Consider the following 13,826-nt stretch of genomic DNA (forward strand, 5'->3'; position numbering starts at 1 on the left):
TGTGTGTGTGTGTGTGTGTGTGTGTGTGTGTGTGTGTGCACAGGCATTAAACATGTGCATTATACATGGATGTAATCTCATCTGTTGCTTTGCAGGTGAGTAAGAGTGCTCCTGTGAAGGTGGTTGGGATGGTGCTGTTGTCAGGATGATTAAATTGACCCTATTTCACTGACCCTCACCTGTCACACCTATAACTGCTATTAACACATACCTCTTAAGTTTGTGTGTGTGTGTGTGTGTGTGTGTGTGTGTGTGTGTGTGTGTGTGTGTAATCAGTGACTGTGTTTATGTGCATCTCTGTGTGATACTAAATGTGTCAGCTGTGTGTGTCAAGGTCTTTCATCAGGGTCCTTCAGCCCCATGCTCTGTGCTCTGAGCCATTAGCCATGTGGTATTGGGGTCATGCACACACTTCATGTCTGTCCCACCAGAGTAAATAAGCCATGTGGTGTCAAAATTTGCCCTTCAATCTAAAAATATAATGTTATGTTGAAATGGAAATCAGTTTTGTACTTCACCTGAGCATTTAGTTGGTGACTGCTATCCATAATATTCTGAATTACAACTTCAGTTCTGTTAACTTCAAATGAAGACATACATATCTTGTGTGTCAGGCCAATCCCCTGGGTTTTACATACAAGTTGGTTCAATATTGCAATATTTTACCACGTCTGCTCGCGGACCACCAATGGTCCCCGGACCACACTTTGAGAAACACTGCTGTAGAACATATGTCATGTAAACATACTGTGACAGCCATTGGAGTGTTGTACTTGAGGAATCGGTGTAAAGTTGAACTCTTAACTGACTTCTTCCTATGCACCAGTGCGGTCAGTGTAATGTCTCTCACAGAGTTTCTGTATGTCTGTTATCTACCACAGAGGTCAGTCGATAAGTTGATGTCATCTCTTCACGCCGGTATGGAGGGATGATGTATGCTGCCATAACGACTAGGCCAGTGATCTCTGGTTGACAGCCCTCACTCACTCACTCACATACACACTCACACACTCTCTCTCTCTCTCTCTCTCTCTCTCTCTCTCTCTCACACACACACACACACACACACACACACACACACACACACACACACACACACAAACAATGCTGACAATTCTGCACTCAGTATTCTATGTATTATATAATGTATGACTGACTGACAGAAATATAATACGTTTACTTTTACTTTTTGGAAGCGTCAGGCACGGTCTATCCCTACATTAAAATCAATACAATGCAGCTTCAGCTGGAAAAAAAAAGAACAGAGACACAAACACAGAGATGTAATATAAGAATTTGAATTGTACACTAAATGATGCAGACGGCAGGTGGCCTCAGACACGAAGCTCAGAGACTTCTTCGTTACCCTCAGAGTGTCTTTATTCTGGGCAGGTTCCAGAGCCCTCGCACATGTACAAATTGTAAGTACCATCACCTCTATTATAATGATGCACAACATCTGTATAGACAATAGCCTGGAAAACAGGTTACACTATACTTCTGCGGTATGCCAAAGAATGCTGGCACCTGAAATAAAAATAGATTCATGAATATTTTATGGACTTTTTAGGGACACTGTAAGTTGAGACTCTTGTTATGTCATATTTTTACTGTCCCTCTCGAGGTTAAGTGAAAGTGTGTTCAGGGTGTGTCACGCACACAATTCAGGGAACCACACCAAAATATTAAGCTATATTCAGCCCCGTCCTCCGGCTAAATCGGTGAGGCTTTTAGTGCCGGCGTCTGCCAGGGAGCATCAAGTTTTTAGAAGCAGCTGTTAAATTTGCCATGGTCTCTCCCGCAGTTCTTCTCCAGCCCGTTGCACACACGTCTGATTCACCCACCAACACCCACCTACCCGCTCCACCCACCCACCCTTCCTCATCCAACCCCACCCACCCCCACCCGCCCCTCCTCTCCCTGCACCTCCTCTTTAACATGCAATTTGGCTCAGCGCTGGAGGGTGGCAGGAAACTCGGAGGATGAAATTTTAATATGTGCCCGTTTATAAGCCCTCCTCTCTCTCTCTCTCTCTCTCTCTCTCTCTCTCTCTCTCTCTCTCTCTCTCTCTCTCTCTCTCTCTCTCTCTCTTGCACTTTCCGGAAGGTCTCAGCGCTTCCTGGCCCTGGCGTGGTTATACGCAATCTTTCGCCGAGTGTACTTCCCGTTCAAGGTGAGACGAGCACTTTAGGAAGGGTTGCAGGGTTCGGGGGGAGGCAGAGGTGGCTGTGGTGTGGTGAGGTGTGGGTAGCTGGGAGGGAATGGGTCTTATCTTCCCAGCCTGCTCAGTCGTTTCTGAAAATGAATGGAGGCGAAGGGGCTGTGTGGAGATGGGGTGAGAGAGTGGAGGACAGAGAGGAAGGAAGGAAAAGAGAAAGAGAGGGATGGAGGGAGAGCGGGATAAGAGAAGGCTCCTTGGCTTGGGAGAAGAATGAATATTATTGCCTGTCTGTTAATTGCTGTGGGCTTTTGATGAAATATTCAGGGCATTGTGAAGGGCAGAAAATCTGCTCTCTCTCTCTCTCTCTCTCTTGCTGTCTTTCTTTCTCTTTCTTTCTCTCTCCCTTTCTCTCACGTCACTGAGTGGATTTGAAGACAGCTTATAGGAACGAAGGGTGAAAAGAACAAAAAGGAAAGAAATGGCTTTCTGTTGATCCTGTTCCAGCAGCTTTGATCATGGTTGTGCAGTCTTTCAGTCTGTTGCTCTGGAAGCTGCCCGCCTCGTGGATTGAGCTTAACCGCACTTGAAAGCAAATATTCTGTCCCGGTTTCTGGCCGGTTTCAGTCACGGCACAGGTACCCCACTACAATACAGATTGAGCACGGGGGATTATTTTGTGCAGGGTTGAATCACTGGGATGGAATAGCATGTCACTTCTCTTGGCCCTCATGGTTGTCAGTTCGCTGCTTCTTATCTTTCGGTGTTTGAGATGAGCCTCAGCTGGGATCTAACTTCACAGCTGGAGAGCATTTTTCATGCTACCCTTTCTGCCCTCCTGTGATTAGAAATCAGGCATCATTTCAACATCTTGTCAAATGACTAGGGATGGATATCGATCAGAAATAAAACATTCATCAAACATAAAACTGAAAATAGATTTCTTCAGAGAAGTGCTTTCCATTTTCAATACATTTACAATAAGCTCAGTACAAACATAGTTAAAATACATTTCAGATATACACAACATGTACGTTCAATATGTACTTGTACTTATGCATACTGTCCTGTATCTGACCCTAGGCAGATGGGTCAGGCCCTTGAGTCGTGGATCTGCTCGAGGTTTCTTCCTATATGTATCTCCAATTCTTGGGAGTTTTTCGTCGCCCCTGTCACCCATGGGCCTTCTTTTTTTCTTTTCTTTTCTTTTCTCTGTCTAACACTCTGTAAAGTGCCATGAGACATGTGTAATGTTTTGGCGCTCTATAAGTACAATTAAATTGTGAGTCCACATGAGCGTGAGTAAGGCACTGAGGCCTGGAGGGTGCAGCATCCCAGAGCACTGGTATGCCTGTTCTGCACAAGGTGCTGCTGAGTACAGGTCACAGAGCCCTTGGCAGCTTTTAGTATGAAAGCCACATTAACATGCCGCTGAAGTTCAAGCTGGCTGCCCACGAGTGGCGATTGGTTCTGGGTACCTGCCATGGAAGAGCAGGTCCTTTGAGGGCTTTGTAGGGACACTCAGTTTGTGTGAGTAATAATAAGTGTGAAGAGCACTTTTCATCAATTATACCTCATGCTTCTTCAAAGGAACTTGTTTTCTTGGACCATACTGTTATGATTTTAGACTCACGTGTGTTTAGCTTGTGGTGTGTGTAAAAAGCAAAACCATTGAATTGTGCCTTTATAGATACTTTATTTAATCTTATCTCCCGGAGAGAAGAAATATTCTTTTCTGATTGGCTGGTGGGTAGCTATTAATTCTGAATAACAGGACACCTATGAAGTACTGTAGTAAAAGTTTAATCACCATTCCATATCAATGCTTATGAATGGTAACAACCATAGTAGGACGACGGTTGAGTCTGAAAGCAGACTTCACAATCAAGCTAAATGTCCACCGCTATCACTGTCAAAAGGGCCAAAGAAAGTTGTACAACAAACTCGGCTTCTTTTTAAACGGAATCACTTGTTTCCTTTGCGTGTTATAAAGGCATGATTATTGCCTATTGTGGCAACCGGGTGATAAGCGGGATAACGGCCTTCGAGGTGTCGGGTAATACGGAAATAATGGTCTCGGCAGAGGAAACGCCTCTGAGCTGCGCGTTAGGGAGTTCTTTGCCTCTACCTCGTCCATTTATTCCATGTAACGGGACGGCACCTCAGCAGCCGTTATCCCTTACATATGTAACATGTAGCCTATTGCTGCGAATGTACACATAAAATGGACCCTACTAATAGACCTGAAGATTTTCTTAATTTGTTTCCATGTTTGGTTTCTGTATTTATTCTCCCCTCTCTCTGATGCTCCAGACCACCTGTCATTCCAATGGTTGCATTGTACACCCCACGTCCCAGCAGGCTCTCTGCTCTCCGAGAGCCGGTTTCCACGGCACCCACTTCCTCTCTCACGAGCGAAAATGTTGCTACGCCGACAAAAGCAGCAGAAGGCGAGGCCCATCTGTCCAAATTCTCAAATCGCTGCTCAAGTCCCTTTTTATCTCCCTCTCTCTCTTTGCTGGAGTCTTTTTAAGCACGACCCCCATGCCAGCATGTTCAAAAGTAGGGTTACAAGTTGCTAAGACAGTGCTGATAAATCTGCCTCTTTCAAAAAAAAAAAAAAGTCCTCTTTCTTTTATCTCTCTAAGCTTTTGATGAACTGAGTACAGAAAACTGGTGTTGGAGTGTGGAGCATTTGGTTGCTCATGGGCAGATTGTCTGGTATCTGACACCCTTCTGAGGAAGAGCAGGAGATGTTCAAAGAGCGCTGTTAAGTGTTTATTCCTCTGCCGGCAGCTGTGGCTTTGAAAGACGCCCTCATCTGGTCGTCCAGACGGACCGGCCGTCTCTGGAGACTTTCCTCTCTCTTCTCTTCGCATCATCGACGAGCAAGTTTCAGGTTTTCTCTAGCTGCCATGCTGCGTTATGCAGCGCTTATGGAGATCTTTCATCAGACAGCGCAGTGTGTATGTGTGAGAGTTTTTGTGGTTGATAGAGAGAGTGTGTGTGTGCATGTGTGTGTGTGAGAGAGAGAGTGAGTGAGTGTGTGAGTACGGTATGTGTGTTTGGTTTGGTTTGGTTTGGCTGAATAATGTTGAATTGAAAAGCCAATATAGTCACTATAGATCATCTGTACAAATCTTTTCAGCATTTCCTGTTATTACTCCCTGGGGCGTGTTCAACTTTCATTTCACAAATGTGAGAGCCCTCACCCACACGCACACACACAGAAACACATCCAAATAACACAAATAAAAGAGTCCAGCACTTCTCAAGCGAACTACCTTGTAACCATGGAGACTATCAATATCCATGTGTGTACCTGTGACACTAATCCACCACCTGGCCTCTAGGGAACTGTGGGGGTGGGCAGTGGAGGGAGAGGTTTGGGGGTGGGGGGTGGGGGGCAGTGGGTTTCTTACCATCCCATGCTTTAGGGGGAATAAATAATGTTGATGTTTAACAAGGTCATAAAACGGTGTGAGGCCGCACGTTTAGGGGGCGGCAGGAGCCTTCTTTATGGGGAAACGATCTGGATGTTTATGGGCCTGCTGTTGCAAAGCCCTGGAGAGAGAGAGAGAGAGAGAGAGAGAGAGAGAGAGAGAGAGAGAGAGAGAGAGAGAGAGAGAGAGAGAGAGAGAGAGAGAGAGAGAGAGAGAGAGAGAGAGAGCAAGGCCAGAGAATGCTAAGCCCCTCGTAAGTCTCTCCCAGGGATGTTCGTTGCACGGGAGGGAAGAGAGAAATGGAGAGCCCTTTGGGAGCAAGACTGAGAGTGGAGATAGAGAGCTGATAGAGAGGAAGAAAGAGATAGATAAATAGACAAACAGAGGGAAAGAGAGATTCTTAGAGGTTTGATGTCTGGTTTGATTGATGGGAGGATTTGTTTGTGGAGGTCTAAAACTGGACATCAAACTTTCTCGTGATCAGAGTCATTTGTCAACTCTGACTCTTACAATCCTTGTTTCTAGAAAGATGCCAGGCACAAATGGGAGTGATGACTTGTGATATCAGTCATCTTGTGGCCAATGGGAACCCTCTAAATTTCACTAACCCCTAACTTGCCACCAGACACTATACTTGGCCAGTTCTAGTTCCTTATCACAGGCCTATTGAGAAAGTATTTACTCTATAACTAACTATACAGTATGAATAACATTAACAACATGTATTACCATAATTATGAGAGATTAAATTTAATGATTAGAAATAAGATTCCGTAAACCGCCTAGAGAAGCCCAAATCAAAGACCAGGAACTAAAAAAAAACATTCACACTCAAAACCTCCCGGATAGGGCACACAGGACAGAACATTAGCACATAAAATCAGACGAAAACCAGTGAACCACTGGTGTAATATACTGTATATATTTGAGCTTTATGTGCATTAAGGTAGCCCCCTCTCCCCCTGCTAAACAGGATAATAAAATTACTCTGGTGAAGTACTTGGCAGGTTCACAGGCCAGTATGCTGTACCCATTCCCCCATGAGTTGCATGTTATTGTTGTACAGGTACTTTGTGGTATGTAGATAGTGTAATTGTTGAGGTTTGTTGTGCACAATTCACTATGAACCAGTAACCAGTGGTGGAGGAAGTACTGAACCTCAGTACTTAAGTAAAAGTACAAATACACAGAGAAATATTTACTTTAGTAAAAGTAAAAGTACCACAATGACAACCCTACTTAAGTAAAAGTAAAAAGTACCTGCTTTTAAATGTACTTTAAGTATTAAAAGTAAAAGTATTTGCATAATGATTTATTCTCTTAATATCTATATTCTAAAAAGAAAAAATAAGTATGGGCTGTGGCATTTTAATTAAGCTAGTTTTAGGTTAGGCTATATTCGACTAGATAGTTTTAAGCTAATGCAATTGTGCTTACCATCTGTGGCCCAGTTTACATTCTGACCTACAATTGTAGAGACTGTAATTCTGGTTATCTACTAGGGTGGTCTGCTGAGTATATCATTCAGCAAAACACGAGAGCCTGAAGTTTAACGGGGTAGCCCAGGGAAACGTCGGGTGGATCGTAATGCCAATTCTGCTGATTGAACAGAAAAGTTGCTGAGAAAGGTGTCTTTATGATTAGGTTCAGTTTCACTTGCGCAGACGCACATAGACATTGAATGAGCGCTCACATTTCTACCCCCCCAATTGTAGGCTATGCCTCTTTATTTGATCACACACAATTAAGAAATATTTTCTAATCTGGAAAATGCTACGTTTTTTTTTCGGCCAGCGGTTCTATAATAGTATACCGTTTATTTGTGCCACAAATGATCAGACGTGTGACAGAAGCATGGGCATAGCCTGTAACTTCGCTGATCCGCGGATAGCAATCTCATCGGAGAGGAGGCCCTAACGCTGCAGATAACAGACAGAGAAAGGCACAGAACACAGTTGCATGTCCAGTGAAGCCATGGGTCTGGTGAATATAGCCTACCGAATGCAGATGGCTACAAGCTCACGCTTTGCCTGGTCTAGACTAGAAGCTTATGTTTCAAAGATTTAGAAGCTGGGCACGTAGCGCTCCAGAACCTGAGGTAGCAACCCCGCCCCCTGGTAAAACAAACGTGTTTGTCAGAGAGAAAAAAAATCTGATCATAAAATGTATGGTAAAAAGGAACGATGGTGTTGTAAAAATGTAGCGGAGTAAAAGTACAGATAATTGCTGTAAAATGTAACGAAGTAAAAGTCAAAAGTATGCACTATAAATTCTACTTAAGTAAAGTACAAATACGTGGAATATTTACTTAAGTACAGTAACGAAGTATTTGTACTTCGTTACATTCCACCACTGCCAGTAACACCATTATACACTTTGTCAGTGTTTTAACACTGTAATTCCCTTCAAACATCATCAATGGGTCTCCAACTTCCTGACAGGCATAAACAGTATGGGTAGGGGTTAATGTCTAACCCTCCCTCACCCCATATACAACAAAAATATATTTTGAAATATATGTAAATATTCAAAAAATATATTTTTGACACTTAAAACATATTTCAATATATTTATTTTCTGTACCTCAGCACTGGAGTCCCGCATGGTTCTGTTCTGGGCCCCCTACTGTACTCACTGGACACCTGTGACCGTGTGGCTACTTCCAACTCTATCATTGTCAGGTTTGCGAACAACACTGTTGTGGCTGGCCTAATCTGTGATAATGACAAGAAGACTCTCTTGGAGAAGGAGGATTAAAAGCCTGGTGCCAAGAGAACAACTTCCTTCTGAATGTCAGCAGGTCAGAGGAGTGGACAGTGGACTTTAGCATGAAGCAGGAAAGAAGTTACCACACCCTTTGGTGCATCAGGAATCCAGTGGAGAGATTGGACAGAGTACACCATGCAGGGCCTGTCATGTTCCTGTCACATCAACACACTGGTGAAGAAAATCCAGCAGCATCTTTACTACCTTACATGCTTAATCTGCCCTCAGAGATGCCAAGGAACTTTTACTGCATAATCGAAAGCACCCAGCACCACCTAAATAATACACTCAAAGTACCCTGCATCCATAAATATTTACTATAGGCTATACTGTATATTGGCAGTTTCTCTACAACTGCCTCAGCCTGATGTTGCACAGCTCATTCATTTAGCACAAAAATGCACTTTACTCCAAATACAAGGATATATTTTATGCTACACTGATGCATATCTTGTACTGTATTTCTATATGTTTCTTTTTCTATATTTGGTCATTTCTGCTTTGCATATGTTTTATCTTTATGCCACAGACAGTTTTAGTAAGTATTTCACGGCATGTTGGTAAGTGTGGCATAAAAATTTAATTAAATTAAAATGGAGTGATTGTTTCATAATTGAATATGTACACAAGTGTACTTGGATAGCACTCAAACACTCAAATGATGAGAATCTTGCTGCGTGGGAAAAATTGGACCATCTTGCAGCTTCGTTCACAGCATCAGAATAATTGTTAACACCCGCACTATGTGTTATTGACTTGCAATGCTCCTCGAAGGCATATTCAAATCCAATCCCGTTTGGTCATTACATGTTCGATTCCATTTTAAATCAGGTGAGGAGCTGACCGAGAAAAGAATGGATCGGCATGTGAAATTCACACTGGCTTCCAAAGAGCTTCATCAGTGGCAACCAAACTAGGAAGATATTGAGCCAAATATAAGCCCAGCTCCAACTCGAGAGCACTCATAATAACACAAGTTAAAACAGTGAACCAGCCACTATTCACAGTCCTCATGTTAGTCTGTGGTTTTAAAGATGTAAATGGCTTCGGACACATGAAGTCATTCAGTTTCACCGCATTGCATCATCAACAGTTTACTTCAGCTTACTGCATCTTCAACTAACCTTGAAACCACCAAGCGCTGTAGCCAAGATGATGCATTATGGATCAAATACTGTCTATGCCCTGATGAATGTCCATAATCACTGTGCACTTACAGAAAATAAACATGTACAATGTTACAGCTGGTTGTGGTCATGTCTCCTTTTTGCCACTGTAAGGTTTTGCATGACCAACTCATCCACTGTTTTGACTACACCGTAGTGCCCCCCAGTGACCATTCCCAGTGGCCTACCCATAGTCCTTCTCCTTTGATAGCCTCAGTGCCCAGTCATTTCATTGGATAGGAGTGCTTCTCTATACTCCAGGCTATAAAAGAGCTGTTTTATTGGGTTTAATAATCCACTGGCCCAGGGCTAACCTGCAGCACAGAGCACAGGAGAAGGTAATGGATTTTAAGATTGCTTTCACTATTGATGTAAACTTCAGCACAGCGTGATCACTATTCTCTACATGGTGAGAGTTACGGTAACCTACAGTATGCAGTTTAGGTTGTTTACTCGATATGTGTGCTGACTTTCAGAATTATCCAGAATATTCTGGGATGTTTCATGTTCACTTCAAACCTCATGTGGTCTCATCACATGTGTTCTTTCTCTCTTTCTCTCTCTCTCTCTCTCTCTCTCCCAGAGTTGCTTTTTCAGTTTACTTCTTATTTTTTCCCTCATCTTTTCTCTCAGTTGTATTTGCTGGTCTCTCATTGCAGCCTATCACCTGTATATTTTTCTTTTGAACTTCATTTATGTCTCTTTCTTGTATTTTTCCTGTGTCTCTTGTCTCTTTTCCTGTGTCTATTGCCTTTCATTGTTTGTCTCTGATTTGACCTTTCACCTGCCTGGATTCTCTTTCTCTTTTTTTCTTTCCTTTCTTTAGTCATAATCATAATTTCCCTATACCCTTTAATGTTCCAATTGTGTCTTCGTTTATGCCTTCCTCTCTTTCTGTATCTATCTTTCTTTCCTTCCTTCTCCCTTCTCTCTGTCTATCTCTCTCACTCCCCTCCCTCTCTCCTTTCATTTCCATAGGGAGCCCCCCACTGTTTCAAAGGCGCTCTGTGCATCATTAAAGAGTCAGAAGAACACCTTGTTACTATTACCTTACCTTATCCCTTTACCCAGGGACAACCTCGTCCCCCACCACCCAAAACATTCCTCCTGCCCTCATCTTACCCCATCCTCATCTCAGAATCTCTCCTTCCCTCCTTCTTACGTTTAATGCTTCAGTCATTTTTGGTGCTCTGGAGTTTGGTCATGAATTAGTAACAGGTCTCAAATGCTTTCCTTCTTACGTAATGTTTGTGTGCGTAGGAATGTGACCTTGTGCTAAACTGCGGAGAAGTTTTGGTGTCGCCCAGTCGTGGATGGGCTGTGACAGCAGTGGACGTGCCAATGGACTTGATGAGTGGCCATCACAGGGATGGATGTCTCCATAATACACTAGCCTGAGGTAGATTAAACTTGATTGCAGAGCCTGTGCCTCTTGTTTAGGCCTTTGCAAGGTGTGGTCAGCAGAAAGAGGTGGGGTTCTGCATAGTATACAGGCTACTAAATAGTTGTGTGTAGCATGGACACGATGCTGTCATCATACATCTGACCCCATCACAGTACTGTTGTGAAGTCTTTGTTTTGGAATTGCAGTGCCTCTTTGTTAAGGTCAACAAGCTGAAATGTTAAACCTGCACGTGGCTTATTTTAATGAATAATTAAAAATCCAAACAATATTACATCCTGTATTCTCTGAGCCGAGGTGAGTCGTGTCAACCCTGATGCATTGTGGGATAAGTTTGTGCATATGTAGGTGTGTGCAGATGTTCAGTACGCTACCTTTCTCCACACAGTCTTATGGAAGCCAGGGCTGGCACATAGGGGCGAAGTGATCTGTATTCGCCAGGACCAGGAGTCAGGACCTGGGGTTTGAGGATCATCAGAGGAGAACGGCAGAGGCAGAGGTGCAGACAGGAGGGGCCGTAAATATTGATGAGGAGCCGACGCGCACAGGAAAGACGGTAAATACATGATCAGGCAGACAGAGGAGACCTTCAGGGGGAAAAAAGATGGTTCGTTGCAGTTATTTCATCCATGCAACACCCGGGCTGACAGGCAAGGCCAAGAGGAGTGGCACTGACACACACTCTGTTTGGCAAAGTTTGGGGTTCACTTCAGGATTCCGTGGTGTATGCACGCAAACTTACGGCTATGTGCACCTATGTGATACATAAAGCCGCCCATGCATATACACACACATATACACATATACAAAAAGGCTCCCATGCATACTGTATACACACACATATACACATATGCAAAAAGGCACCCATGCATATACACACACACACACACACACACACACATGCATAAAGGCGCCTATACATACACACACACATATACTGTACACATATACACACATACATAAAGGCACCCATGCATATACACACTTAGTAATACATAAAGCCGCCCATACATACACACATACACATACACATACACATACACATACACATACATATACACATACACATACACATACACATATTACATACACATATAAGGCACCCATGCATATACACATATACACATATGCATAAAGGCGCCCATGCATATACACACATCCACACAAGCACACAAATGCTTACGTAAGTTTTATTGCAACTACAGCTGGAGACAAGGAGCTGCTCAAGGAGGACAAGGACAGGAATTAAATTATTCATCATCTGAAATGACTGTAAAAGGAATATAGTAGAGATGTTGAAATGACTGTAAAAGGAATATATTGTAGTACAAATGTTGAAGGGGGGGGTGAGAGTGAAAAAGAAGGGGGGGCACGCAATCAAAACAAAGTTTTAGGCAAAGGCCAGTGCTGACGTCCAACAGGAGAGCATGCTCTGACTGAGAACAGCTGGAAGGCAGGCTTTGAACTCTTCTGCCTCCTCTGCCTCTCTGTGAAGTCCTTCTCAGGCCCCAGAGCAGTTGTGAAGGCTCAGTGCTGGATTACTCTGTGGCTTTGGTGAGATCCCTATGACTCACAGGGTTTCATAGCAAACCAGACTTCCTAATTCTTTTCCATCTCAGTGTTATGCTAAATGTGTCCATTGTGTGTGTGTATGCGATTGTAGGTGTGTGTATGTATGTATTGTTGTGTGATGCAAAAGGGAGTTCATACTCACAGTCCATATGTGTATATGCATCCTAAAAGACATGTTGAAATGAAAAAAGATTGACAGTAATAAACCACATGCAGGATAAGTTTCCACTAAGTTTCCGCTTACCTTTTTTCTGCTTATATAGTGAAGTTGAGCTCCACAGGCTGCTTCTGGAGGTCTCTCTTCCACCTCACAGAGGTCACACACACACACACACACACACAAACACAGACAATCATGGTTAGATCTTCTCACACCAGAACACCATGACAACAGATTTATTGGACAATAACTGAATTCATTCGTTGTGAAAAGCCAATGATATCATGGAGTTCATGAGGAACCTTGTAGATGAAAGTATGGATGCTGTTAAATGTATAAATGTATTAGTGGGACATGAATGCTTCCTTCTGTTCCATCTTGGTCCACGGTGTGCAAAGAGTTATGGGACCCACTCGTCCTCCACACACACTGACTGCTCTGCCTCCTCCTCCTTGCCAAGCCTACTCTGTGTCTACTCCTGATTTCTGACAGAGCGGATAAATGCAGAGATGAATTCAATTACTTCCCTGAGAGAGGGAGGAGAAGGCAAAGAGGATCCAGCAGCATCAACACCTCGTTTTCCAAAGGAAGGCAGCTTTACACATATGGATTATTTCTTCTCTCACCCTTTCTCCTCTTTCTCTCTCTCTCAGTATGTGTGTGTGTATGTATGTGTGTGCGTTTGTGTGTGTGTGTGTGTGTGTGTGTGTGTGTGTTTGTGTGTGTGTGTGTCTGTGTGTGCAGTTTGTAAGACTTATCTTACTAGCTCTTAATCTGATCCATTTTCATATGTGCCCGAGGAAACAAAAAGATGTAAAATGTGTTTTTGTTCCAATACGAAATGCTCTCTCTCTCTCTCTCACACTCTCTCACACACACACACACACACACACACACACACACACACACACACACACACACACACACACACACACATACATACACCAGGAATAGGCTGACATACAGCTGTGAGTAATTGCACACATTGCATCCTTGATTAAGATCATTTGGCTAATGAATGGATGTCAATAAAGTTAATCAGTTGATCGCTGGTGAGAAACAAGGACACAATCTGCATTCATGAATTTGCCAGTTCCCCTGGCATACTCTCCTTTTTTCCTATCTTTGTATCATTTCATTATTCTAGGATGATGTTTTC

General features: G+C 43.2%; 1 long non-coding RNA gene across 1 annotated transcript; it reads left to right on the forward strand.

Moving 5' to 3' along the window:
- The first annotated feature begins 10,800 nt into the window (after window positions 1-10,800).
- LOC125284421 lies at window positions 10,801-12,682 on the forward strand. The gene is made up of 3 exons (XR_007191859.1): window positions 10,801-10,932; window positions 11,324-11,491; window positions 12,141-12,682. It is a non-coding gene; the product is annotated as an uncharacterized LOC125284421 (long non-coding RNA).
- Window positions 12,683-13,826: the final 1,144 nt, after the last annotated feature.

Source organism: Alosa alosa, chromosome 19, assembly GCF_017589495.1.
Source record: "Alosa alosa isolate M-15738 ecotype Scorff River chromosome 19, AALO_Geno_1.1, whole genome shotgun sequence".
Classification (NCBI taxonomy): Eukaryota; Metazoa; Chordata; class Actinopteri; order Clupeiformes; family Clupeidae; genus Alosa; species Alosa alosa.